Source organism: Triticum dicoccoides, chromosome 1A, assembly GCF_002162155.2.
Source record: "Triticum dicoccoides isolate Atlit2015 ecotype Zavitan chromosome 1A, WEW_v2.0, whole genome shotgun sequence".
Classification (NCBI taxonomy): Eukaryota; Viridiplantae; Streptophyta; class Magnoliopsida; order Poales; family Poaceae; genus Triticum; species Triticum dicoccoides.
Genome location: NC_041380.1, coordinates 333,767,315 through 333,780,743, shown reverse-complemented (window position 1 = coordinate 333,780,743; position 13,429 = coordinate 333,767,315).

The window sequence follows — 13,429 nt, the reverse complement described above, 5'->3', positions numbered from 1 at the left end:
TGCCAAGGTTTGCCTTTAGGATGTTTACATTTGCTTGATGGTTTGTACGGTGCAGGACAGAAACTTTGGCTGTAGTGCGCGATTTTAAATTTTTTACTAGAATGCCAAACGGTTCTGAAACTTTTTGCACTGTCTTTCTATACAAATTTTTTATTTTTCCTAATTTTGGTAGAATTTGGGGAGTACCATAGGTATGGTGAATGTTCAGATTACTACAGACTGTCCTGTTTAAGACAGATTCTGTTTTTGATGCATTGTTTGCTTGTTTTGATGAAACTATCAATTTCTATCAGTGGATTAAGCCATGGAAAAGTTATATTACAGTAGCTACAATACAAAAACAAAATATGAATTGGTTTACAACAGTACTTAGAGTAGTGATTTGCTTTATTATACTAACGGATCTTACCGAGCTTTCTGTTGAGTTCTGTGTGGATGAAGTGTTCGAAGATCGAGGATGTCTCGATGTGAGGAGAAGAAGGAGAGGCAAGAGCTATAGCTTGGGGATGTACAAGGCACCCCAAGTAAATATTCAAGGAGACTCAAACATCTAAGCTTGGGGATGCCCTGGAAGGCATCCCATCTTTCTTCAACAAGTATCGGCATGTTTTCGGATTCGTTTCGTTCATGCGATATGTGAAATCTTGGAGCGTCTTTTGCATTTAGTTTTCATTTTTCTTTTATGCACCATGCTGGTATGAGATAGTCCTTGGTTGATTTATAGAATGCTCTTTGCACTTCACTTAAATCTTTTGAGTATGGCTTTATAGAATGCTTCATGTGCTTCACTTATATCAGTTGAAGTTTGGATTGCATGTTTCTCTTCACATAGAAAACCTCATTTGTAGAATGCTCTTTTGCTTCAATTATATTTGTTAGAGCGTGGGAATATCTTTTGTAGAAAGAATTAAACTCTCTTGCTTCACTTATATCTATTTAGAGAGATGACAGGAATTGGTCATTCACATGGTTAGTCATAAAATCCTAAATAAAACTTGTAGATCACTAAATATGATATGTTTGATTCCTTGCAATAGTTTTGCGATATAAAGGTGGTGATATTAGAGTCTTGATAGTTGAGTAATTGTGAAATTGAGAAATACTTGTGTTGAGGTTTGCAAGTCCCGTAGCATGCACGTATGGTGAACCGTTATGTAACGAAGTTGGAGAATGAGGTATTTATTGATTGTCTTCCTTATGAGTGGTGGTCGGGGACGAGCGATGGTCTTTTCCTACCAATCTATCCCCCTAGGGGCATGCGTAGTAGTACTTTTCTTCGAGGGCTAATAAACTTTTGCAATAAGTACATGAGTTCTTTATGACTAATGTGAGTCCATGGATTATACGCACTCTCACCCTTCCATCATTGCTAGCCTCTTCGGTACCGTGCATTGCCTTTTCTCACCTCAAGAGTTGGTGCAAACTTTGCTGGTGCATCCAAACCCCGTGATACGATACGCTCTATCACACATAAACCTCCTTATATCTTCCTCAAAACAGCCACCATACCTACCTATCATGGCATTTCGATAGCCATTCTGAGATATATTGCCATGCAACTTCCATGATCATCATATACATGACTTGGGCATTTATTGTCATATTGCTTTGCATGATCGTAAGATAGCTAGCATGATGTTTTCATTGCTTGTCCATTTTTTGATGTCATTGCTATGCTAGATCATTGCACATCCCGGTATACTGCCGGAGGCATTCATATAGAGTCATATCTTTGTTCTAGTATCGAGTTGTAATATTGAGTTGTAAGTAAATAAAAGTGTGATTATCATCATTATTAGAGCATTGCCCCAGTGAGGAAAGGATGATGGAGACTATGATTCCCCCACAAGTCAGGATGAGACTCCGGACAAAAAAAAAGAGAAAGGCCAAAAAAAGTAAGGCCCCAAAAAAGGAAAAAATGAGAGAAAAAGAGAGAAGGGGAAATGTTACTATCCTTTTACCACACTTGTGCTTCAGAGTAGCACTATGTTCTTCATATAGAGAGTCTCTTGAGTTATCACTTTCATATACTAGTGGGAATTTTCATTATAGAACTTGGCTTGTATATTATGATGATGGGCTTCCTCAAATGCCCGAGGTCTTCATGAGCAAGCAAGTTGGATGCACACCCACTTAGTTTCCAGTTTGAGATTTCATACACTTATAGCTCTTAGTGCATCCGTTGCATGGCAATCCCTACTCCTCACATTGACATCAATTGATGGACATCTCCATAGCTCGTTGATTAGCCGCGTCGATGTGAGACTTTCTCCCTTTTTGTCTTCTCCACACAACCTCCACCATCATATTCTATTCCACCTATAGTGTTATATCCATGGCTCATGCTCATGTATTGCGTGAAAGTTGAAAAGGTTTGAGAACATCAAAAGTATGAAACAATTGCTTGGCTTGTCATCGGGGTTGTGCATGATTTGAATATTTTGTGTGGTGAAGATGGAGCATAGCCAGACTATATGATTTTGAATGGATAACTTTCTTTGGCCATGTTATTTTGAAAATACATGATTGCTTTATTAGTATGCTTGAAGTATTATTATCTTAATGTCAAATGATAGACTATTGCTTTGAATCACTCTTGTCTTAATATTCATGCCATGATTAGATTACACGATCAAGATTATGCTAGGTAGCATTCCACATCAAAAATTATCTTTTTTATCATTTACCTACTCGAGGACGAGCAAGAATTAAGCTTGGGGATGCTGATACGTCTTCGTCGTATCTATAATTTTTGATTGTTCCATGCCAATATTCTACAACTTTCATATACTTTTGGCAACTTTTTATACTATTTTTGGGACTAACATATTGATCCAGTGCCCAGTGCCAGTTCCTGTTTGTTGCATGTTTTTTCTCAGCAGTAAATCCATATCAAACAGAGTCCAAATGGGATAAAAACTGACAGAGATTTTTTTGGAATATATGTGATTTTTGGGAAGAAAAATCAACGCGAGACGATGCCCAAGGGGGCCATGAGGCAGGGGCGCGCCCCAGGGGGGCAGGCGCACCCTGGGCCCTCGTGGCCACCCCGTAAGGCGGTTGATGCCCTTCTGTCGCCGCAAGAAAGCTAATATCCGGATAGAGATCGTGTTCAAATTTCAGCCCAGTTGGAGTTACGGGTCTCTGGGAATATAAGAAACGGTGAAAGGGCAGAATCTGAGAATGCAAAAACAGAGAGAGACAGAGAGAGAGATCCAATCTCGGAGGGGCTCTCGCCCCTCCCATGCCATGGAGGCCATGGACCAGAGGGGAAATCCTTCTCCCATCTTGGGAGAAGGTCAAGGAATAAGAAGAAGGAGGGGGCTCTCTCCCCCTCACTTCCGGTGGCGCCGGAACACCGCCGGGGGGCCATCATCATCACCGCGATCTTCACCAACACCTCCGCCATCTTCACAAACATCTCCATCACCTTCCCCCATCTATCTACAGAGGTCCACTCTCCCGCAACCCGTTGTACCCTCTACTTGAACATGGTGCTTTATGCCTCGTATTATTATCCAATGATGTGTTGCCATCCTATGATGTCCGAGTAGATTTTCGTTGTCCTATCGGTGGTTGATGAATTTCTATGATTGATTTAATTTGCTTGTGGTTATGTTGTTGTCCTTTGGTTCCCATCATATGAGCGCACGCGTGGATCACACCATAGGGTTAGTTGTATGTTGATAGGACTATGTATTGGAGGGCAAGAGTGACAGAAACTTCAGCCTAGCATAGAAATTGATGCATACGGGATTGAAAGGGGACCAATTTATCTTAATGCTATGGTTAGGTTTTACCTTAATGAATGTTAGTAGTTGCGGATGCTTGCTAATAGTTGCAATCATAAGTGCATAGAATTCCAAGTCAAGGATGACATGCTAGCAGTGGCCTCTTCCACATAAAACTTGCTATCGGTCTGGTAAAGTAGTCAATTGCTTAGGGACAATTTCACAACTCCTACCACCACTTTTCCACACTCGCTATACTAAATTTATTGCTTCTTTATCTAAACAACCCCTAGATTATATTTACGCGCTCTTTATTATCTTGCAAACCTATCCAAAAACACCTACAAAGTACTTCTAGTTTCATACTTGTTCTAGGTAAAGCGAACGTTAAGCGTGCGTAGAGTTGTATCGGTAGTCGATAGAACTTGAGGGAATATTTGTTCTACCTTTAGCTCCTCGTTGGGTTCGACACTCTTACTTATCGAAAGAGGCTACAATTGATCCCATATACTTGTGGGTTATCAGTGATGTCCCACGAACTCACGATCCATTTGCCAGATTTCATAAAATGCGGCAACTGCTAACATGATCCGGACAGACTTTTAAGCATCGATACGAGTGAGAAAATCTCATCATAGTCAACGCCTTGAATTTTTCGAAAACATTTTACGACAATTCGAGCTTTCTAGATAGTAACACTACTATCAGCGTCCGTTTTCCTCTTGAAGATCCATTTATTCTCAATGACTCACCGATCATCGGGCAAGTCAATCAAAGTCCATACATTGTTCTCATACATGGACCCCATCTCAGATTTCATGACCTCAAGCCATTTTGTAGAATCTGGGCTCATCATTGCTTCCTCATAGTTTGTAGGTTCGTCATGGTCTATTAACATGACTTCCAGAAAGGATTACCATACCACTCTGGTGCGGACCATACTCTGGTTGTCCTACGAGGTTCGGTAGTGACTTGATCTGAAGTTTCATGATCATCATCACTAACTTCCTCACTAATCGGTGTAGGCATCACTGGAACTGATTTCTATGATAAACTACTTTCCAATTCGCTAGAAGGTACAATTACCTTATCAAGTTCTACTTTCCTCCCACTCACTTCTTTCGAGAGAAACTCCTTCTCTAGAAAGGATCCATTCTTAGCAACGAATATCTTGCCTTTGGATCTGTGATAGAAGGTGTACCCAACAGTTACTTTTGGGTATCCTATGAAGACGCACTTCTCCGCTTTGGGTTTGAGCTTATCAGGATGAAACTTTTTCACATAAGCATCGCAACCCCAAACTTTAAGAAACGACAGCTTAGGTTTCTTGCTAAACCACAGTTCATACGGCGTCGTCTCACCGGATTTAGATGGTGTCCTTTTTAACGTGAATGTAGTTGTCTCTAATGCATAACCCCAAAACTATAGCGGTAAATCAGTAAGAGACATCATATATTGCACCATATCTAATAAAGTATGATTACGACGTTCGAACACACCATTACGTTGTGGTGTTCTAGGTGGTGTGAGTCGTGAAACTATTCCGCATTGTTTCAAATGAATACCAAACTCGTAACTCAAAATATTCTCCTCCATGATCAGATCGTAGAAACTTTATTTTCTTGTTACGATGATTTTCCACTTCACTCTGAAATTATTTGAACTTTTCAAATGTTTCAGATTTATGTTTCATCAAGTAGATATGCCCATATCTGCTCAAATCATCTGTCAAGGTCAAAAAATAACGATACCTGCCGCGAGCCTCAACACTATCGGACTGCATACATTAGTATGTATTATTTCCAACAAGTCTATTGCTCGCTCCATTGTTCCGGAGAACGGAGTCTTAGTCATCTTGCCCATGAGGCATGGTTCGCAAGTGTCAATTGATTCATAATCAAGTGATTCCAAAAACCCATCAACATGGATTTTCTTCATGCGCTTTACACCAATATGACTAAACGGCAATGCCACAAATAAGTTGCACTATCATTATTAACTTTGCATATTTTGGCTTCAATATTATGAATATGTGTATCACTACGATCGAGATTCAATAAACCATTTATATTGAGTGTATGACCATAGAAGGTTTTATTCATGTAAATAGAACAACAATTATTCTTTGACACAAATGAATAACCGTATTGCAATAAACATGATCCAATCATATTCATGCTCAACGCAAACACGAAATAACATTTATTTTAGGTTCAACACTAATCCTGAAGGTAAAGGGAGTGTGCCATGGTGATCTTATCAACCTTGGAATCACTTCCAACACACATCATCACCTCGCCCTTAACTAGTCTTTGTTTATTTTGCAACTCCTGTTTCGAGTTACTACTTGATACGTCTCCAACATATCTATAATTTTTGATTGCTCCATGCTATATTATCTACTGTTTTGGACTATATTGGGCTTTATTTTCCACTTTTATATTATTTTTGGGACTAACCTATTAACCGGAGGCCCAACCCAGAATTGTTGTTTTTTTTGCCTATTTTAGTGTTTCAGAGAAACAAAATATCAAATGAAGTCCAAACGGAATGAAACCTTCGGAAACGTGATTTTCTCATCAGATAAGATCCACGAGACTTGGACCCTCCATCAAGAAAGCCATGAGGTGGCCACGAGGGTGGAGGGCGCGCCCCCTGCCTTGTGGGCCCCTCGAAGCTCCACCGACGTACTCCTTCCTCCTATATATACCTACGTACCCCCAAACGATCAGGGATGGAGCCAAAAACCTAATTCCACCGCCGCAACTTTCTGTATCCACGAGATCCCATCTTGGGGCCTGTTCCGGAGCTCCGCCGGAGGGGGCATCGATCACGGAGGGCTTCTACATCATCATCCAAGCCCCTCCGATGAAGTGTGAGTAGTTTACTTCAGACGTACGGGTCCATAGTTAGTAGCTAGATGGCTTCTTCTCTCTTTTTGGATCTCAATACAATGTTCTCCCCCTCTCTCATGGAGATCTATTCGATGTAATCTTCTTTTTGCAGTGAGTTTGTTGAGACCAATGAATTGTGGGTTTATTATCAAGTCTATCTATGAATAATATTTGAATCTTCTCTGAATTCTTTTATGTATGATTGGTTATTGCTACCTCTTGAGCTTGCGTTGGATTTCCCCGGAGAGGAAAGGATGATGCAGCAGAGTAGCGTAAGTATTTCCCTCAGTTTTTGAGAATCAAGGTATCAATCCAGTAGGAGGGCACGCTCAAGTCCCTCGTACCTGCACAAAACGATAGCTACTCGCAACCAACGCGATTAGGGGTTGTCAATCCCTTCACGGTCACTTACGAGAGTGAGATCTGATAGATATAATATTTTTGGTATTTTTGGTAAAAAGATGCAAAGTAAAAAGTAAAAGCAAAGTAAATAGCAAAACAAGATTAAAGTAATGGAGATTGATATGATGAGAATAGACCCGGGGGCCATAGGTTTCACTAGTGGATTCTCTCAAGAGCATAAGTATTCTATGGTGGGTGAACAAATTACTGTTGAGCAATTGACAGAATTGAGCATAGTTATGAGAATATCTAGGCATGATCATGTATATAGGCATCACGTCCGTGACAAGTAGACCGAAACGATTCTGCATCTACTACTATTACTCCACTCATCGCCCGCTATCCAGCATGCATCTAGAGTATTAAGTTAAAAACAGAGTAACGCCTTAAGCAAGATGACATGATGTAGAGAGATAAATTCATGCAATATGAAATAAACCCCATCTTGTTATCCTTGATGGCAACGGTGCAATACGTGCCTTGCTGCCCCTTCTGTCACTGGGAAAGGACACCGCAAGATCGAACCCAAAGCTAAGCACTTCTCCCATGGCAAGAACTACCAATCTAGTTGGCCAAACCAAACGGATAATTCGAAGAGACTTGCAAAGATAACCAATCATACATAAAAGAATTCAGAGCAGATTCAAATATTATTCATAGATAGACTTGATCATAAACCCACAATTCATCGGTCTCAACAAACACACCGCAAAAAGAAGATTACATCGAATAGATCTCCATGAGAGAGGGGGAGAACTTTGTATTGAGATTCGAAGAGAGAGAAGAAGCCATCTAGCTACTAACTATGGACCCGAAGGTCTGAGGTAAACTACTCACACTTCATCGGAGAGGCTATGATGATGTAGAAGCCCTCCATGATGACAACCCTCTTCCGGCGGAGCTCCGGAACAGGCCCCAAGATGGGATCTCGTGGATACAAAAAGTTGCGGCGGTGGAATTAGGTTTTTGGCTCCTGTTCTGATTGTTTCGGGGTACGTAGGTATATATAGGAGGAAGAAGTACGTCGGTGGAGCTCCGAGGGGCCCATGAGGCAGGGGCGCGCCCTAGGGGGGCGCCCCCCACCCTCGTGACCGCCTCTTTTGTTCCTTGGAGCAGGGTCCAAGTCTCCTGAATCACGTTCGGTGAGAAAATCACGTTCCCGAAGGTTTTATTCCGTTTGGACTCCGTTTGATATTCCGTTTCTCCGAAACACTGAAATAGGCAAAAAATAGCAATTCTGGGCTGGGCCTCCGGTTAATAGGTTAGTCCCAAAAGTAATATAAAAGTGGAAAATAAAGCCCAATATAGTCCAAAACAGTAGATAATATAGCATGGAGCAATCAAAAATTATAGATACGTTGGAGACGTATCAGGCATCCCCAAGCTTAATTCCTGCTCGTCCTCGAGTAGGTAAATGATAAAAAGAGAATTTTTGATGCGGAGTGCTACTTGGCATAATTTCAATGCAAATATTCTTAATTGTGATATGAATATTCAGATTAGAAATATTCAAGACAAAAGTTTATATTGACATAAGAAATAATAATACTTCAAGCATATTAACAAAGCAATTATGTCTTCTCAAAATAACATGGCCAAAGAAAGTTATCCCTACAAAATCATATAGTCTGGCTATGCTCTATCTTCACCACACAAAATATTTAAATCATGCACAACCCCGATGACAAGCCAAGCAATTGTTTCATACTCTAACTTTTTCAAAACTTTTTCAATCTTCACGCAATACATGAGTGTGAGCCATGGACATAACACTATAGGTGGAATAGAATGGTGGTTGTGGAGAAGGCAAAAAGGGAGAAGATAGTCTCACATCAACTAGGCGTATCAACGGGCTATGGAGATGCCCATCAATAGATATCAATGTGAGTGAGTAGGGATTGCCATGCAACGGATGCACTAGAGCTATAAGTATATGAAAGCTCAAAAAGAAACTAAGTGGGTGTACATCCAAGTTGCTTGCTCGTGAAGACCTAGGGCAATTTGAGGAAGCCCATCATTAGAATATACAAGCCAAGTTCTATAATGAAAGATTCCCACTAGTATATGAAAGTGATAACATGAGAGACTCTCTACTATGAAGATCATGGTGCTACTTTGAAGCACAAGTGTGGTAAAAGGATAGTAACATTGTCCCTTCTCTCTTTTTCTCTCATTTTTTATATTTTTTTATTTGGGCCTTTTCTCTTTTTTTATGGCCTCTTTTTTTAGGGGGGGCTTCTTTGGCCTCTTTTTTTTATTTTTCGTCCGGAGTCTCATCCCGACTTGTGGGGGAATCATAGTCTCCATCATTCTTTCCTCACTAGGACAATGCTCTAATAATGATGATCATCACACTTTTATTTTTATTACAACTCAACAATTACAACTCGATACTTAGAACAAAATATGACTCTATATGAATGCCTCCGGCGATGTACCGGGATATGCAATGAATCAAGAGTGACATGTATGAAAGAATTATGAATGGTGGCTTTGCCACAAATACGGTGTCAACTACATGATCGTGCTAGCAATATGACAATGATGGAGTGTGTCATAATAAACGGAACGGTGGAAAGTTGCATGGCAATATATCTCGGAATGGCTATGGAAATACCATAATAGGTAGGTATGGTGGCTGTTTTGAGGAAGGTATATGATGGGTGTATGATACCGGCGAAAGGTGCGCGGTATTAGAGAGGCTAGCAAAGGTGGAAGGGCGAGAGTGCGTATAATCCATGGACTCAACATTAGCCATAAAGAACTCATATACTTATTGCAAAAATCTAGAAGTTATCAAAGCAAAGTATTACGTTCATGCTCCTAGGGGGATAGATTGGTAGGAAAAGACCATCGCTCGTCCCCGACCGCCACTCATAAGGAAGACAATCAATAAATAAATCATGCTCCGACTTCATCACATAACGGTTCACCATACGTGCATGCTACGGGAATCACAAACTTCAACACAAGTATTCTTTAAATTCACAACTACTCAACTAGCATGACTTTGATATTATCACCTCCATATCTCAAAACAATTATCATGCTCCAATCTTTTCTCAGTATTCAACACACTCAAAAGAAAGTTTCACAAATCTTGAATACCAAGCATATTATTATTAAGCAAATTACCATGCTATTAAGAGACTCTCAAAATAATTTAAGTGAAGCATGAGAGATCAATAGTTTCTTTAAAACAAATCCACCACCATTCTCTAAAAGATCTAAGTGAAGCGTATAGAGCAAAATTACATAGCTCAAAAGATATAAGTGAAGCACATAGAGCAAAACTACTTAGCTCAAAAGATATAAGTGAAGCACATAGAGTATTCTATCAAATTTTAATTCATGCATGGCTCTCTCAAAAGGTGTGTACAGCAAGGATGATTGTGGCACACTAACAAATAAAGACACAAATAATACAAGACGCTCCAAGCAAAACATATATCATGTTGGTGAATAAAAATATAGCTCCAAGTAAAGTTACCGATAGAAGTAGACGAAAGAGGGGATGCCTTCCGGGGCATCCCCAAGATTTGTCTTTTAGGTGTCCTTAGATTATCTTGGGGGTGCCATGGGCATCCCAAAGATTAGGCTCTTGCTACTCCTTGTTCCATAATACATCAAATCCTTACCCAAAACTTGAAAACTTCACAACACAAAACTTAAGGCAGAAAACTTGTGAGCTCCGTTAGCGAAAGAAAACAAAAGACCACTTCAAGGTACTGTAATGAAATTATTCTTTATTTATATTGGTGTTAAACCTACTGTATTCCAACTTCTATATGGATTATAAACTATTTTACTAGCCATAGATTCATCAAAATAAGCAAACAACACACGAAAAACAGAATCTGTCAAAAACAGAACAGTCTGTAGTAATCTGTAGCTAGCGCAAGATCTGGAACCCCAAAAATTCTAAAATAAATTGCTGGACGTGAGGAATTTATCTATTAATCATATGATAAAAGAATTAACTAAATATCACTCTCCAAATAAAAATGACAGCAGTTCTCGTGAGCGCTAAAGTTTCTGTTTTTTACAGCAAGTTCAACAAGACTTTCCCCAAGTCTTCCCAACGGTTCTACTTGGCACAAACACTAATTAAACATAAAAAACACAACCAAAACATAGGATAAATAATTTATTTATTACTAAACAGGAGCAAAAAGTAAGGAATAAAAATAAAATTGGGTTGCCTCCCAACAAGCGCTATCGTTTAATGCCCCTAGCTAGGCATAACAAGCAAACATAGATCTAGGTATTGCCATCTTTGGTAGGTAATCCATAAGTGGCTCTCATGATAGTTTCATATGACAATTTTATTTTCTTTCTTGGAAAGTGTTCCATTCCCTTTTTAATGGAAATTGAAATCTAATATTCCCTTCCTTCATATCAATAATCGCACCAACCGTTCTAAGGAAAGGTCTACCAAGAATAATAGGGCAAGAAGGATTGCAATCTATATCAAGAACAATGAAATCTACGGGCACATAATTTTGATTTGCAACAATAAGAACATCATTAATCCTTCTCATAGGTTTCTTAATAGTAGAATCCGCAAGATGCAAGTTTAGAGAGCAATCATCAAAATTACGGAAATCTAGCAAATCACACAAAGTTTTGGGATAGTGGAGACACTAGCACACAAATCACACAAAGCATAAAACTCATGATCTTTAATTTTAATTTTAATAGTTGGTTCCCACTCATCATAGAGTTTTCTAGGGATAGAAACTTTCAACTCAAGTTTTTCTTCATAAGATTTCATCAAGGCATCAACAATATGTTTGGTGAAGGCTTTATTTTGATTATAAGCATGTGGAGAATTTAGCAAGGATTGCAACAAGGAAATACAATCAATTAAATAGCAACTTTCCTAATTAAATTCCTTGAAATCCAATATAGTGGGTTTAGCAACATCTAGCTTTTTATTTCTTTCAATCCCACTTTCATCAATTTCATCACAAAGATCTAAATACTCCGAATTTTAGAACGCCTTCTAGGTAAAGGAAGATCATATTCAATTTCATCAAGATTCTTATTGCAAAACAAAGATTTAATAGGATACACATCAATAATTTTTAGATCTTCACCTTGATTTTCAAAGGAATTGGAAGAACACGCTTTGATAAAGGCATCTTTGGAGGCACACATCCTAGCGGTTCTTTCCTTGCACTCATCAATGGAAATTCTCATGGCTTTGAGAGACTCATTGATATCATGCTTAGGAGGAATAGATCTAAGCTTTAAAGAATCAACCTCAAGAGAAATTCTATCAACGCTCCTAGCCAATTCATCAACTTTAAGCAATTTCTCTTCAAGCAAAGCATTAAAATTCTTTTGTGAATTCATAAACTCTTTAACACTATTCTCTAATTCAGAGGGCATCTTATTATAATTTCCATAAGAGTTGTTGTAGGAATTCCCATAATTATTAGAAGGATTACTAGGATATGGCCTAGGATTAAAATTCCCTCCATAAGCATTGTTACCATAATTATTCCTACCAACAAAGTTCACATACATAGATTCATTATTATTCTCAATCAAAGTAGACAAAGGCATATCATTGCGATCAGAAGAAACACTCTTAGTAGCAAATAATTTCATAAGTTCATCCATCTTTCCACTCAAAACATTGATTTCTTCTATCGCATGCACTTTTTTTATTAGAAGTTCTTTCAGTATGCCATTGAGAATAATTAACCATAATATTACCTAGGAGTTTATTAGCATCTCCTAAAGTGATTTCCATAAAAGTACCTCCCACGACCGAATCTAAAAGATTTCTAGAAGCAAAATTCATCCGGCATAAAAATTTTGTTTAATCATCCACAAATTCAAACCATAAGTAGGGCAATTACGTATCATTAATTTCATTCTCTCACAAGCTTGTGCAACATGTTCATGATCAAGTTGTTTGAAGTTCATAATATCGTTTCTAAGAGAGATGATCTTAGCGGGAGGGAAAAACTTAGAGATAAAAGCATCTTTTCACTTGTTCCAAGAATCAATACTATTTTTAGGCAAAGACGAAAACCAAGCTTTAGCACGATCTCTAAGCAAAAAAGGAAATAGCTTCAATTTAACGACATCATTATTGACATCTTTTTTCTTTTGCATATCACATAAATCAACGAAGCTATTCAGATGAGTAGCAGCATCTTCACTAGGAAGGTCGACGAATTGATCTTTCATAACAAGACTCAACAAAGCAGTATTGATTTCACAAGATTCAGTATTGGAAAGAGGAGCAATCGGAGTGCTAAGGAAATCATTATTATTGGTATTTGTGAAGTCACACAATTTGGTAGTATCTTGAGCCATCGCGACAAACAAGCAAACAAACTAGCACACGAGCAAACAAGGGCAAATGGGCAAAAAGAGGCAAATAGA